The 14936-nt window shown below is 46.1% G+C and overlaps 1 protein-coding gene across 2 annotated transcripts in view; it reads left to right on the forward strand.

The window, feature by feature from the left end:
- The first annotated feature begins 954 nt into the window (after positions 1-954).
- LOC140721785 (NACHT, LRR and PYD domains-containing protein 3-like) overlaps positions 955-14936 on the forward strand; it is an 89252-nt gene continuing 75270 nt past the window's right edge. For both annotated transcript variants that reach the window (XR_012097457.1, XM_073036583.1), the window contains exons 1-5: positions 955-1093; positions 2338-2464; positions 9439-9604; positions 12279-12463; positions 12991-13115. The gene's annotated coding sequence lies outside the window, so the exon portion shown is untranslated. The remainder of the gene's footprint in view (positions 1094-2337; positions 2465-9438; positions 9605-12278; positions 12464-12990; positions 13116-14936) is intronic.

Below are 14936 nucleotides of genomic sequence, written 5' to 3' on the forward strand. Positions count from 1 at the left end.
AAAGATGGCATGCAACTTGGACAGCATCCTCTTTTCCGACACCACCGTCAGAGCCCCTTTGTTTAAAAAAGGAAGACATCTCCTTCGTCCTGGAATGAAAAGCCTCATCCTGAGAGCAGATGCGGCGGAGACGGAGGAAATTCGAGAAGGGGATAGCATTTTTGCAAGAGACAGGGTGGGAAGAGGAATAGTCCAGGTAGCTGTGAGAGTCTGTAGGCTTGTAGTAGATATCAGTAGATAGGCCGTCTCCAGAGATGGAGACAGAAAGATCAAGAAAGGGGAGGGAGGTGTCGGAAATAGATCAGGTAAATTTGAGGGCAGGGTGAAAGTTGGAGGCAAAGTTAATGAAGTCAACGAGCTCAGCATGCGTGCAGGAGGCAGCGCCAATGCAGTCGTCGATGTAGCGAAGGAAAAGAGGGGGACGGATACCCGTATAACATGGACTGTTCCACAAAGCCAACAAAAAGGGAAGCATACGGGTGCCCATGGCTACACCCTTGGTTTGGATGAAGTGGGAGAAGCCAAAGGAAAAATGATTGAGAGTAAGAACTAATTCCGCTGGATGGAGGAGAGTGGTGGTAGAGGGGAATTGGTTAGGTCTGGAATCCAAAAAGAAGAGGAGAGCTTTGAGACCGTCCAGGTGGGGGGTGGAGGTATAGAGGGACTGGACATCCATGGTGAAAATAAGGCGGTGGGGGCGAGGGAACTTAAAATCATTGAAAAAGTTCAGAGCGTGAGAAGTGTCACGAACATAGGTGGGAAGGGATTGAACAAGGGAGGATAAAACAGCGTCAAGGTATGCAGAAATGAGTTCGGTGGGGCAGGAGCAATCTGAGACAATGGGTCTACCTGGTCAGGCAGGTTTGTGGATCTACAGCTTCGTTCCGAGGCCCCGCCCACTTACCTGGTGACGGGCTGGCGACATCGCGCATGCTCAGTACGGGAAGGGCGGTGTTGTTTTTCGTTCTTTGTTGCAGGGGGCCGGCGGTGGCATTGGGATCGAGATCGGGAGGGGGTCCTCGCCCTCGCCCGCAGGGGCGGGGAGCCGGGGACGGATTATTCTCTGCGGGGCGACGACAACAATTTCCTTTCGGTGAGTATTGAAACAGGTCCGGAGTAGGGAGGTCCCGAATTCAAACAAGAGAACTGGAGAATAAAAGGTGGGGGTGGGGAGGGAGAGAGAAGCACAAGGAGATCGGTGAAACCTGCAGGGGGAGGGGATGAACTTTCCCGAACTGGCGGCCTCGCCTCGCTTCCTTCACAGAATCTGCCGGGGTCGGTCCGGGTTGTGAGACTTTCACACCGAACCGTCTGTTGTTCTGGCCCTGTTAGCAGGATGACGTAAACATATTTCCATATTGTTACTGACAGAGATTTTATATAATTTGTGTTCCGTGTTATCTGAATGTACTTTCCTGTGATGCTGCTACAAGTCAGTGTTTCTCTGTACCTGTACCTTCCCGTACTTGTGCACTTGGCAATAAATTCAACAGGACCTGAGAAATCTCAGTGAGACTTAATTCCTGATGATTATGTTGCCTGATTTACTGAGGTTGCGGGAAGTATAGAGCGAGTCCATGGGGAGGCTGGTTTCCATGATGTGTTCAGCTGTGTTCAGTTCTCTGCTGTTTTTGGAAGCTAACAGAAGAGAGCAGCTGTACGAAGGTGTGAGGTATTCGGATGGGATACGTTTTATGGTGTGTTGATGAAATTTGGTGAGGGGCAAGGGTAGATGCCAAAGTTCTTAATTGATCTAGTGTTGTCATTTTAGAATCATTTCTACAGTAGTGTGTACTATTAATTCAGTACCTGTGTTTTGCTGGAGGACCATCAGGGATTGTTCTTGATCCCTTCTGCCACCTGATTGTATTCCCTGCCCATCCTGTTCAGTCTTGTCCAGACTGTATTCCATCAGCTCAATGATATCTATCAGCAATCTTTCCTCTAACCTTTGTCTTCATTGCGAAGTAGAAGATAGCGCGGTCAAGGGATATGGGGAGAGGGCAGGAACGGGGTACTGATTGTGTATGATCAGCCATGATCACAGTCAATGGCGGTGCTGGCTAGAACGGCCGAATGGCCTACTCCTGCACCTACTGCCTATTGTCATTCACGTTTTACCTCACTGTTTTCCAGGAATTGTGTATTTTTTTTGGTTAATTGTGGTTACATTGGTACAGCACGTGGCAAGGTAAACACCGCCATGTCAATTTTAGTTCCACTGTTACAAAATATTGCAGTGTTAATCTTTGTCATAATAATCTCAATATATTATGCTATGAGCTCCAGTGTTTCCTTTTCCATTTATTTTTGCTGAGTCACTTCCTCCGTTTCCAGGGTAACAGCCAGCCAAAGCTGCAAGAAGAGTTGCACATTTTATCGCTCTGTGTTCTCCGCCTCCCAGGGTAGAGACAGTGGCCTCGGGAGCAAATGGAACAGAATGATAGTGGGAGGAAAGAATGCTGTGAGTACTTACTGTATGGGATGTGTTACACCAGGGTCAAAAGGAACTGAAAACTGACAAATTGGTGGAGTGGGGTGGCATTAACACAAATCTGTTGAACAGCTTGGGGTGCCCCAAACGTTTTGCAAGCAGTTAATATCTGTGCATTCAAGTAGAAGAAAAAAAAAACTAATTTTGCAGGAAATGTAAAGTAAGGAGAAAATACTGGAATTGCTCAGCTGATCGGGCAGGATCTTGGACAGTCCCATTTCTGAAATTGGGTCTTCCACCATTTCTCCTTTCACAGATGTAGCCTGATGTGCTGAGTTCCCAGTGTTTTCTATTTTGTGATTTTTCTTTAAAAGCACTTTGTTCCTGCTACACTGTGGGAAACATGGCAGCCAATTGTGCAGGGTGAGATCCCTCACAGCAATGATATAGTGATCAAACGTGCTCAGTTTAGCTGCTGGAGACAAGCTGAAGTGTATCTGCATCCTCTCACAATCTGCAGACCGGTGAACCAGCCTGAGCACCGGCCCCGGCAGAGGGTCATTAGTTTCTGGTTCCTCCTTAGTTTGTGAATAGGAAATGGCAGGAACACCATGGCAAATCGCTGATTCCAAAGTGTCCTAGGAGAGTCTGTGTGTGGGTTATAATATTGGGATGGAGTCTCTGAGTATATAGAACTGACAGTGTACACGCTTCAGTCCAGATAGATAACTCTACAAACTCCAAAACGTCCCAGAGGAGTCTGTATGTGGGTTATAATACTGGTCTGGTGATTCTGAGGATATGGAACTTGCAGTATACTGGTTGGTAATTCTGCAGCTGGGATCAGAACTTCCTGAGTCTGCAGTGAAGCTGAAGTCTCGGATGGTTAGACGTTGGTTATGGGGAAATCACCAACTACACCACCCAGAGGGACATCATACCTCTCAAGTATTCTGGAAATGTTTGAAGAGGTAACTATGGGGATAGGTGAAGTTGGGCAGTGATGTTGTTCATCTGAACTTTGGTAAAGTCTGTAACAAGATTCCACATGGCAGCTGATCTGTAAGATTAGGTGACATGGGATTCATGGGGAACTGAAGAGGTAGATTCAGACCGGGCTCGATGACAGGAAGCAGAGGGTGATGGTTGAAGTTGGATCTAGCGAGTGGAGCCCTGTGATGATCGGAATGTGTGTGTCACATTGAGACCTTTGTAATTCATTATTCATGCCATTGGTTTGGATATGAATGTACGTAGCATGGTTAGCAAGTTTGACACAATATTCGGGAGTCTGCTTTATATTGCGACAGGTTACTTTGAATTTCAAAGGGACCTTGGGTCTGTTATGGAAATGGGCTGAGGAATGACAAATGGTTTTCCATGTGGGCAAGTAAAAGATGGTGCATTTTGGACAGTCAGACCAGGGTGGGACTGGTATAGTGAATGGGAGGGCATGGAGTGCTGTGGAACGGAGTGACCTGGGAGTACAAGTGTACCGTGGACTGAAAGTGGACATGCAGGTATAGAGGCTGGAAATGAAGTCTTTAATCATTCTGGCCTTCACATTTTGGATTGTGGGCAATATATTGTAGTCATGTAAATAGTTGGTATGGCTGCACAGAGTATTATGTATAGTTGTGTTCACGCTATTGTAGGAAAGATATTATCAATCTAGAGACGGTGCAGAAGAGATTGCTGAAGATGCTGCCTGGACTAGAGGGCCCAGTTATAGAGAGAGGTTGGCCAAGCTGGATCTTCATTCCAGAGGAGAATGGAGGTGACATTGTAGGAGTTTATAAAGTCAAGAGGGAGGTTAGATAATGTGGTTGGTCGTGGTATTTTCCCCAGGGTTCAAGATTCAAGATTGTTTAATATCATTCCAGTACACAGGTGTATAGGAGAACAAAATAATTGTTACTCTGGGTCTGAAGCAGGACAGGAAAAAAAAAAATGATAGAGAGCATAATAATAAAAAAACACAATACATACAGTATGATTGCTTTAAAAAAAACATTGATTGTATATCCATAAAGTGATGTTAGGCACAGCAGTGTCTGGGCATATGGAGACTGATATTGATTGTCTGCCCATAAAGTGATGTTAGGCACAGGAGTGTCTGGACATATGTTGATTGATAGGGAATGTTAAATTAGTGGTGAGGGTATGGAGGGGTGGTTTGGTGAGAGTGAAGGTGTTGATCAGGTTTATTGTTTAGGGAAATAACTGTTTTGAGGCTGATTATCCTGGGGTGGATGTTATGTAGCCTCTTCCCTGATGGGCTGATGTGAGTGGGACGAACAGTCCCTGACCAGGGTGTGTGGGACCCTTGATGATATTATGGTACTGTTCTAGCAGCTTTATGTGGATACGTGTTTGATGACAGGTAGGCCTTGTTCGGGTGTTTGGATTTGCAACTGTGTGTGAGCAGAGTGTAGAGCAATGGTCTCAGCACAAGGCTGAGGGTCTCACAGGTTGACGATGATGTGAAGGGAGGACCAATTGTGCAACCTGACAGTCTGTCGTCAGTTGGTTAGAAAGTCCACCACCCAGTTGCATAGTGGTGTGTTTAGACAGAGGCGTGGGTGTCATAAGGGGACATGAGACTGGACCCAAATGCAGTATGCAGGCACTGAAGTACTAGGGACAGGACGGGAACAACTAAACGATAGACAAGATGTGGAGACTGTGGCATGCGTGAGGGATGTGGCGTTCAAAGTGATTCTGGGGTTCAGGCAGGATCTTGGAGTTCTTTGGGTGGGCCGCATAGCACCTGGGCAGGTCAAGGGGCACAACCCATCAAAGGTGAGGGATAGGAAGGGGCAGTCTTCTGGGCAGGCCACATAACTCCTGGGCAGGACCCAGACCTCCCAGGCAGAAACCCGGGGGCCTGGGGAAGTCACGGGGCACCTGGGTAGGTCGCGGGGCACAACCCATCAGAGGTGAGGGATAGGAAGGGGCAGAGCCCTCCACCGAGCAATGGCAGTCCAGCCTGGCTTACCCGACGGAGGCAAGGGATAGGAAGGGAGCTTGGTCCAGGGTGACTTCCAGACTCACTCGCAGAACTCGTCTATAATGGTGCATACTCCAAGCCAGGGTGAACAGGACAACCCCCAACTCTACTCAGTCCCAGAGCCCCTTAAATATACCGCCAGCTGATGGGCATCAGGTGCACCTCCTTGAGCCCAAACAAGCCAAAATGATCCAAAGGTGTGACTAATTGGACTCAAGGGTGAAACGAGGGATGGTTACAAGATCCGGAGTCCGCGAACCAGATCAAGAACTGGAATGCGGGCTCTGGACCGGACCATAACAGTGGGAATTTGTTCAAGGTTTGTGGGACAACAGTGTTGAATGCTGAAACGAAATCCAGAAACAACATTTTGACCTAATTGTCTCTTTGTTAGGCATGTCAGGCCAAGGGGAGTGACAGATGCAATGTCATCTGCCACTTAGCGATTCAGTCAGTAAGCATACTGGTGCGTGCCCAGTGAACCAGGATTGGAATTTTTGATCTGTGCCATTAACAGCCGTTCAAAGCACTTAATGCTAATTGGCAACAGCTCCACTGGGCAGTAGGTGCTTTGTTCTGAATGTGTAGAGTTCTGTGGTACAGGGATGATGGTGGATGATTCAAAGCACGTGGGAACAGCAGCCTGGATGAGTGAAGTGTTGACAATGGCTGTGAAGACAACAACGCGCATATGTATACTCTTTCTGCGAGCTCAGCCTGGATGCTTTCTGGCCAGAGTCCTCATTAACTTTGCTGTTACAGACAATGGATGCTCAGCTCTGAGGAAAGTAGCTTTCCTGGCTGGCTTGTGTTGCATGCTTCGAAGCGTTGTTTGGAGTGCCAGGGAGGGGAGTGTCATTGGTACAGTCAAGCCCTGTGTAGTCTGTAAACCCTTGATGCCTGGCCACATCCACCAGTGTGCGTTTCCCAGGGTTGGGGAGTCCAAACCGAAAAGCACAGATACAATAGAGCAGCGAGATCGGAGAGACCTGAGAGGTAATCTCAATACACAGAAGCAGGGAGTATCTGGAATGAGCTGTTCAGGTTTTGCATCGTTGGTTATCTACCTCGGGTTCAGTCTCCTCACCGTGTTTGGAAATTCCCACTCACTGTCGCCTGTCTGTGAGCAGCTGGAAATTAAAGAAAGACTCAAGATGCTGGAGACCTGAAATCGACTCAGAAAATGTTGAAAGCCATTTTGACACAGGGTGTTGGACCTGAAAAATCATCTTTCCACAGGTGATCTTTATCTGTTGAGTGTTCATTTCATTTGCAGCTTTTTGGTACATCGCCTTGGAAGGAGTTCAGTCTCTTGGGAAGCAAAGTTGTGTGGAACTGGGAAATCTGGTTGAAAACTATCAGATGGAATCTCTGTTACACCAGCCTATATGAAATGTGGGAAAGATGTGCAAGACTCTCAGTGTGGGCTGTGACCTTGTGAGGTTGGATCCTGGGACACCACTCACTTTTTCTAACCAGATAAAAATGAATGCAGTGATAAAGTTACCTGGGTTTATGAGGTTATCAGTTAGAATTTCTGTTCTGTGCTCAGGTGTTTGGTTCTGAAGTTTTTTTGGAAGCAAAGCAGAGAATGACTTCCCATTCCATCCCTCATAGGGTGAGGCTGTGATTAAATATTCTATTTTGTGTTTGCGCCATAGAAATAGACCGGGGTTTCAGAATTCAATTCACATTTGGAAATTTCCAATCATTGTCACCTGTCTATCTGCCAGTGGGAGTCAAAGAGAAACTCAAGATGCTGAAGATAGAACAGAATATGGAACAGTACATCTCGGGAACAGGCCCTTCGGCCACAATGGTGTGCCAAACCAGCTGAAAAGTAAACCAAACACCCCCCCCCCCAACAAAAAACTAATCTGTCCTTCTTACACAGTGTCCATATCCTTTCAATATTCCTCACACCCTTGTGCCTATCTAAACGTGTCTTCAAAGACTCCGATGTATTGTCTTCCACCACCATAACAGACAGCTCATTCCAGGCATTCACCACTCCCTCCCTGAGTAAAACAATTTACCCTCACATTTCCTTTGCAACTATTCCCTCACACCTTCATTGCATGTCCTCTGGTATAGGACATTTCTAACCAGTGAAAAGATACTCCCTGTCTACTCTATCTATGTCTTTCATAACCTTATAAACCTCTATTAAATCTTCCCTCAGTCCCCACCGCGCCAAGGAAAACAACCTAAGATCTCCAGTAAAATCTGGATAATATTTGAATCCATTCTGACGTAAGGTTAGGAAACCGTATCATTAACTTTTTTCCTCTCCCCACGGCAGTTCCTTATCTGATGAGCATTTGTAGTGATTCCAGTTTCTCTTGATTACATTCACCCTGGAACATGTTAAATTTCCTGTGAACAGAGCAGTGCACTAGCGCTTGTTTTGTGATAGAAGAGCAGGAAAGAAATCAGAGCTTTTCCCTGTAAATTATCCTGGTACCAGTTGTCCTTTTAATCCTCGACATGTTTTCACTACAATTGTTGATGACAAGGTACACAAAATAAGCTGAGGAATGATGAGCTTTATGCATGTGGAGCATGTGATAGCCCTGGGCCTGTGTTCAGTGGAGTTCAGAGGGATGGTGGTTGGGGGGGAGGGGGTGATTATTTACACCAACTGAATAACAACAAGCCTGGATACATTGGGAATGGAGAGGGTGTCTGGATTAGACAGGGAGTCTGAGATCTGAGAGTGCTGCCTCAGAATAAAGAAGCATCACTTTAAAACTGAGATGTGAGTAATTACTTTATGTAATGTTTGTTGATCTATAGAATTTGAAGCCACAGAGGGTGGTGGAGGCTGTCGTTGGGTATATTCATGTTCTGGATTGCTAAATAGGTTGAGTGTTATAGCAGGGAAGCAGGAATACCGTGTTAGAAAAAGATCTTCCATGATTGATTATGGAGCAGACTGAAATGACCGAATCACCGAATTCTACTCCTATATATTATGATTTGTATCTTATACCATGACCGAGCGGGGGGTATGTGTATCCCATCACAAACAAGATAAAATCGTCAGATGCTGGAAATCCAAGAAACACACACAAAATGCTGGAGTAACTGAGAAACCCAGGCAGCATCTATGGAAGAGAGTCGAGTCGACATACAGATGCTGCCTGACCTGATGAGTTCCTCCAGCATTTTGTGTGTGTTCTTTTGTATCCCATGTCAGGTTTTGTAAAGTGTAAGGGGCAGATAGATAGATAGATAGATAGATAGATACTTTATTCATCCCCATGGGGAAATTCAACATTTTTTCCAATGTCCCATACACTTGTTGTAGCAAAAACTCATTACATACAATACTTAACTCAGTAATAATATGATATGCATCTAAATCACTAACTCAAAAAGCATTAATAATAGCTTTAAAAAAGTTCTTAAGTCCTGGCAGTTGAATTGTAAAGCCTAATGGCATTGGGGAGTATTGACCTCTTCATCCTGTCTGAGGAGCATTGCATCAACAGTAACCTGTCGCTGAAACTGCTTCTCTGTCTCTGGATGGTGCTATGTAGAGGATGTTCAGGGTTTTCCATAATTGACCGTAGCCTACTCAGCACCCTTCGCTCAGCTGCCGATGTTAAACTCTCCAGTACTTTGCCCACGACAGAGCCCGCCTTCCTTATCAGCTTATTAAGACGTGAGGCGTCCTTCTTCTTAATGCTTCCTCCCCAACACGCCACCACAAAGAAGAGGGCGCTCTCAACAACTGACCTATAGAACATCTTCAGCATCTCACTGCAGACATTGAATGACGCCAACCTTCTAAGGAAGTACAGTCGACTCTGTGCCTTCCTGCACAAGGCATCTGTGTTGGCAGTCCAGTCTAGCTTCTCGTCCAACTGTACTCCCAGATACTTGTAGGTCTTAACCTGCTCACATTGTAATACAGATTACAATGTCAATTAGTTTAAATCTTTGTTCTCCTTTCCATTGTTAACCTGCTTCATTATCTCTCTGGTTAAAGTTAGAACTGTGTTTAGAGATTTATTGGAAGAAAAGCCCACGACTGGAAGTGAATCACAGCTGAAGTCAAGGGAACAACAAGTGAACCAGCCCGAGGACTGAGAGCATCAACTGGAGAGAACCCTTCTGACTCAGAGTTTCCAGTGATTCAGTCAGGAGAAAGTTTGGTGAGTCTCATTTACTCAAACACCGGTCCTTTAGACATTACAATTCTGTACCCAGGAAAATAGGAAAAAGCTGGAGTGAAACTGAATAAACCTAGAAGTGCCAGTTATGCCAGTTGCAATCACTCCAGATCTGTCAGCATCAGCTCTGTCAAGCTACACACTTTCCTCGTATTAACACGTACAAACAATTCAATTCAAACGTGCCACTCCTGATGTTTCCTTGCTTGTCTCTGTTAGGTCATAATAATCTCAAAATGCGTTGAGAATTTCTTCCCTTTATAAGTCGCCACAACTGTTTCCTGCTGTAGTGATAGCAGAAATGTGGCATTACCATGATCTACAGCAACCTGTCATTGACTCCTCTGGCCATTGCAAGCTGCAATGATATACTTGCCCTCGAGTGTATTGTCGTGCAAGCCTCTGCCAAGAGCAAACCTCCTGAAGCCAAATGTCCCGGCACCACATTTCGTTCAGTCCGAACTAGCAAATGCCAAACAAAAATTTACATTTATGTAGCCTGGCAACATCAAGTACTTTTCTGCCTATAAATTGTCAGAACCTATGAATCTGTGATTAAGCAGAAATAGGTTTTGCAATGTTCCCATTTGACCCTGTACCAAAGGCGTGGGATATACCTGTGCTTGAGATGAACGAATGTTCTTGCAGCCAGGACTGCTGGAGCTGCTGGAATCGGTTTGCACTCAATGATTTCAGGATGGGAAGCAGCGTGTTGGGTCACATGATGAAGCAGTTGATATTAAGGTAGATGCAATGTTCAGAGAGAGTGTGGAAATATTGGCTGTGGACAGGGCATCATTTAGTGAAAAGCAGCAACAGTTTACCCTCCCTCTACCCCCCTCACTCCCCTTATCACCCTCCCATTTTTTGGCCGGTGTTAATCATGTGAGTTACAAACTCTTTCTACTCACTGACCAGAGAAAGTAAAGCCTTTGATTCCATTCAAAGCCCAGTTTCTTTATAAAGAGTGTGGTTGAAGTGTTGTTGAGGTGAACATAAGGGAATGCGTAATGAAAGTTTAAATCAGATCAGTAGCAGGTTTGGAGGGCCGAGTGGCCCACTTATGCATTTGGTGCGTTGATCAGAAAAGTTCTGAAAGTTTAATTAGTGTAAACCAATATAACTTCTGCATATTAATTATATTGTTAAACTGGAAAGAAACACTACATTGATTAACTATATGCATCGAGATTTGTGCATTAATGTTGTACCCCAGCCGGTTGCGGATCGACCATGACTCATTCGGTTATCTGGCCAGCGTGGTACGGGACCGAGGGACATGTTCCCTGTTACCGACTCTACAGTCTCCCCATCTACCACGCGCACCAGCTCACCACCCCGCCTACTGCCCATGCGCGCCCTCTCGCGGAGCTTTGTCACCATCGCGCTCCGGGGCTGATGTTGAGACGATTTAAGCATGCTGTGCATGCCCCATATCTCTCGTGAAGTGACATGAGATTTACTTGTCTCTCATTGGTGGGAGCAAATGCCAGTTTAGCATACCAACCAATGGGAATATGGGTTTCATCATTAAGGTGTTCCCTCCATAGACCCCACCACGTGTTTCCTAACCTGACTCCCGGGAAAGATCCAACAAGCTCATTTTTTTCATGACACTCTTCCTCGCCAAGGAGTTGGCGGAGCTGCAGGGGTGATGGATTGAAGTGGGAGAACTAGCGAGGATGAAGAGTGCTTCAGTATACAGTATTTGTAGCCCTGCAAGTGCGGTGTGGGGAGGGGAGTGATTTTGAGAGCAAGTCACGGTCTTACTATATGACACAATGGGCTGGAGGGACCCAGCGGCTGCCTTTTGTTTGAGGAGTCTGGGTTTAAACAACGGAGTAAACAGACCCACCTTGGGCCAGCAGGCTGTCCCACTGGGTGTTGTGGGGACAGACACTTGGAGTATGGTTGCTCTGACTGAATTAGCGATTTATCTGAGGGACAAAATGCGACATTTACAAGTGTGTTATTGACAGAAAACTTCTATATTCCTCACGTTCCTTCTTCATCTTTCCTGCCTATCCCCTCCCTGTTTCCCCTCCCCGCCCCTTGATCTTTCACATTACTGTTTTTTTCAGCTGGCCCCCTACCAGCCTTCTTCCCACTCTCCCTCCACCTTCTTTAGCTTAAACCCTCTCTCTTCAGTCCTGACATAGGATCTCGGCCCGAAACATTGACTGTTCATTTCCACGGATGCTGCCCGACCTGCTGAGTTCCTCCAGCGTGTTGAGCGAGCAGCCATCATCATGTTGATGGTTAGAGGGGCTGAATGGCCTCCTCCTGCTGGTTCTCACTTGATGTTTCAGTGCTCCTGCCCACTGAGGCCCCAGAGGAATGTGAATAGTAATTAGCATTTATAAATATAGAAGTGATTTGAATGAAGCCTGCACAGTACCTGTTTTGGTCTGAATTGTGTGTTGGACCAGAATGAGAATTGAACACATAACTCTGAGACCGGGGGATGGAGTGGGTGGAACGATGGGAATGGGGAAGATACACAGGGAATTTTAAAAATGTAGTTGGTGTAAATATGAAATAGTGTGGGAAATACAGTCAGGCAGCAGGTGACGGGCAAGGAGTAGAGTCACCGGTTCAGGTGGGAGACCCTCCACACATCACGTGATCTCATTAGTCACTCCCATTTCAAACGTAGATCTGCAGCGTCTGCGGAGTTTTGCTTCCGAGACCGCACGCTCGCTTTGATGACTATCACTTTGCAAATACTCCAGTCCCCGGATGAGAGGTGGTTTTCTTTCCATTCAGTGTTGAAGCGGATTGTCGGCGGGGAGCCGGGGGACGGGTAGCTGTCTACGCGGCAAGTACGCCAAGTTCCCAGGGGTGAGTATTGAGGCCAGTCTGGAGGGGAAAACGAGAACGATGATTTCCCATCGGTGAGGTATCCCGAGGGGGCAGACCTGATGTCGGGCAGTGAGTCCCGTTAATACCCCAAATTGAGGTCTCGTTCCGCTTCCTGGATACCTCCTGCTGGGGTTGGTCCGGATTGTCAAAATATTACACTGAATCACCTCGGATGAGCCGTTGATCTGGCTGTAGGAGGGGTTGAGGTGGTGATGCTGGGACTAAATCCATCCGTTGAGTTTGCACCTGCAGAACCTGTTTCCAGCCACCTCAGTGATACATATCTCTGATTACACCACCCTGTGTGAGATGTGCGAGGCTCTCGCTGTGGGCTGTCACCCTATGAGGTTGGATCCTGTGATACCACAAATATTTTGTAAAGTGTGAGGGATAGTTACAGATTTCTTCACTTGGGTCATTATATATGCATTCAGGATTTAATTTTCAGGTTAATGCTATGGTCTCGTTTGTATTAGTAACATACTTCATTACCTGTCTGGTTAAAGTTAGACCTGCAGTGAGAGATTTATTGGTGAAAAGCCCACAACTGAAGACAAGGGAACAGCAACAAGTGAACCAGTCCGAGGACTGAGAGCATCGACTGGCGAGAACCCTTCTGATTCGGAGTTTGGTGAGTCTCATTTACTCTAACACTGGTCCTTTAGACTTCACAAGGAAGGTAGGAAATAGCTGGAGAGGGACTGAGTAAGACTATCAATACCAGTTATGCCTCTGTCAGACCCAATGGTAATCACTCCAGATTTTCTAATTGCTGTCAGCATCCCAGCTCTGTGAAGCCACGCACATTTCCTCATATTGTTTGCCCATTTCAAACTCTTATCAGTTCTGATCTTTCCTTGCTTGTCTGTGTTACGTTATAATAATCTCAAACTACGTTGAGAATTTCTTCCCTTTATAAGTCGCTGCAACTGTTTCCTGCTGTAGGGATTGCAGAAATGTGGAATTTCCATGAACTACAGCAACATGTCATTGACTCCACTGTCTATTGCAAGCTGCAATGATACACCTGCCCTTGAGTATATCGTCGTGCAAGCCTCTGCTCAGAGCAAACCTTCTTGAAGCCAAATGTCCCAGCACCACATTTCATTCAGTCCGAACTAGCAAATGCCAACCAATAATTTACATTTACGTAGCCTGTCGTCATCAAGTACTTTTCTACGATAAAGTTGTCAGAACCTACGAATCTGTGAATAAGCAGAAATAGGTTTTGCAATGAAGTTATGTTCCCATTTGACCCTGTACCAAAGGCACGGGTTATATCTGTACTTGAGATGAACAGATGTTCTTGCCGCTAGGACTGCTGGAGCTGCCAGAGTCTGTTTACTCTCGGTCATTGCGGGATGGGAACCAGAGTGTTTGGTCAGATGATAGAAGAGTATATATAAAGGTAGATGTGATGTTCAGAGAGACTGTGGAAGGATCGGTTGTGGACAGGGTGTCATGTAGTCAGTTGGAAATGTGTTTAATTTAATACAATATGTATTAAGAATAAGAGTAACATAGAACATGGTTCAGTACATGGATGGTACATGTTATCACCATTACACAGACTTGACTTACAAGGGCAGGTTTGTTGTTTGATGCTCCAGGTTTTAGTTGTTTCAGAATACATATGGAGGGAGGTGAAAGGGGGACAATTAAAATTACTAATCAGGGATAATATCACAGTGACAGAGGACATCATGGAGGGACCATCGACAGTCTCCGAGTGGGTGAAAGTCGGAAACAGGAAGGGGGCTATCATTCCGGGAGTATTAAATCCGACTCCCCCAAAGCCACTAGGTTAATAAGGAGCAGGCAACTTGGTAGTGTTTGGAAAGGTGCCAATGCAACAAGGTTGTTATCATAAACAAAAAGTACACTGCAGATGCTGTGGTCAAACAGCACGTACAACAAGCTGGAGGAACTCAGCGGGTAGGGCAACATCCGTGGAAATGAGCAGTCTACGTTTCTGGCTGAGACTCTTCATAAGGACTGAAGAGGGAGGGGGCAGGGGCCCTATAAAGATGATAGGGGGAGAGGGTGGGAAGGAGAAGGCTGGTAGGTGCCAGGTGAAATAACCAATAAGAGGAAAGTTCAAGGGGTGGGGTAGGGGAATCAGCGAGGGGATAGGCAGGAAAGGTGAAGAAGGAATCTAAGGGGAAAGCACTGTGTGATAGAAGAAAGCAAAATAATAGGAGAGGTGATAGGAAGCTGGAAGAGGAGGCAGAGTGAAACTGGAATGGAGAAGGGAGAGGGAGGGAATTACCGGAAGCTGGAGAATTCAATGTTCATGCCAAGGGGCTGGAGACTACCCAGACAATATATGAGGTGTTGCTCCTCCAACCTGAGTTTGGCCTCATCATAGCAGTAGAGGAGGACATTTCTGAATGATAGTGTGAAGCAGAGTTGAAGTGGGAGGCAACCGGGAGATCCTGTCTGTTGTGGCAGA

This window comes from Hemitrygon akajei, unplaced genomic scaffold (assembly GCF_048418815.1).
Source record: "Hemitrygon akajei unplaced genomic scaffold, sHemAka1.3 Scf000061, whole genome shotgun sequence".
In the NCBI taxonomy this organism is placed as follows: Eukaryota; Metazoa; Chordata; class Chondrichthyes; order Myliobatiformes; family Dasyatidae; genus Hemitrygon; species Hemitrygon akajei.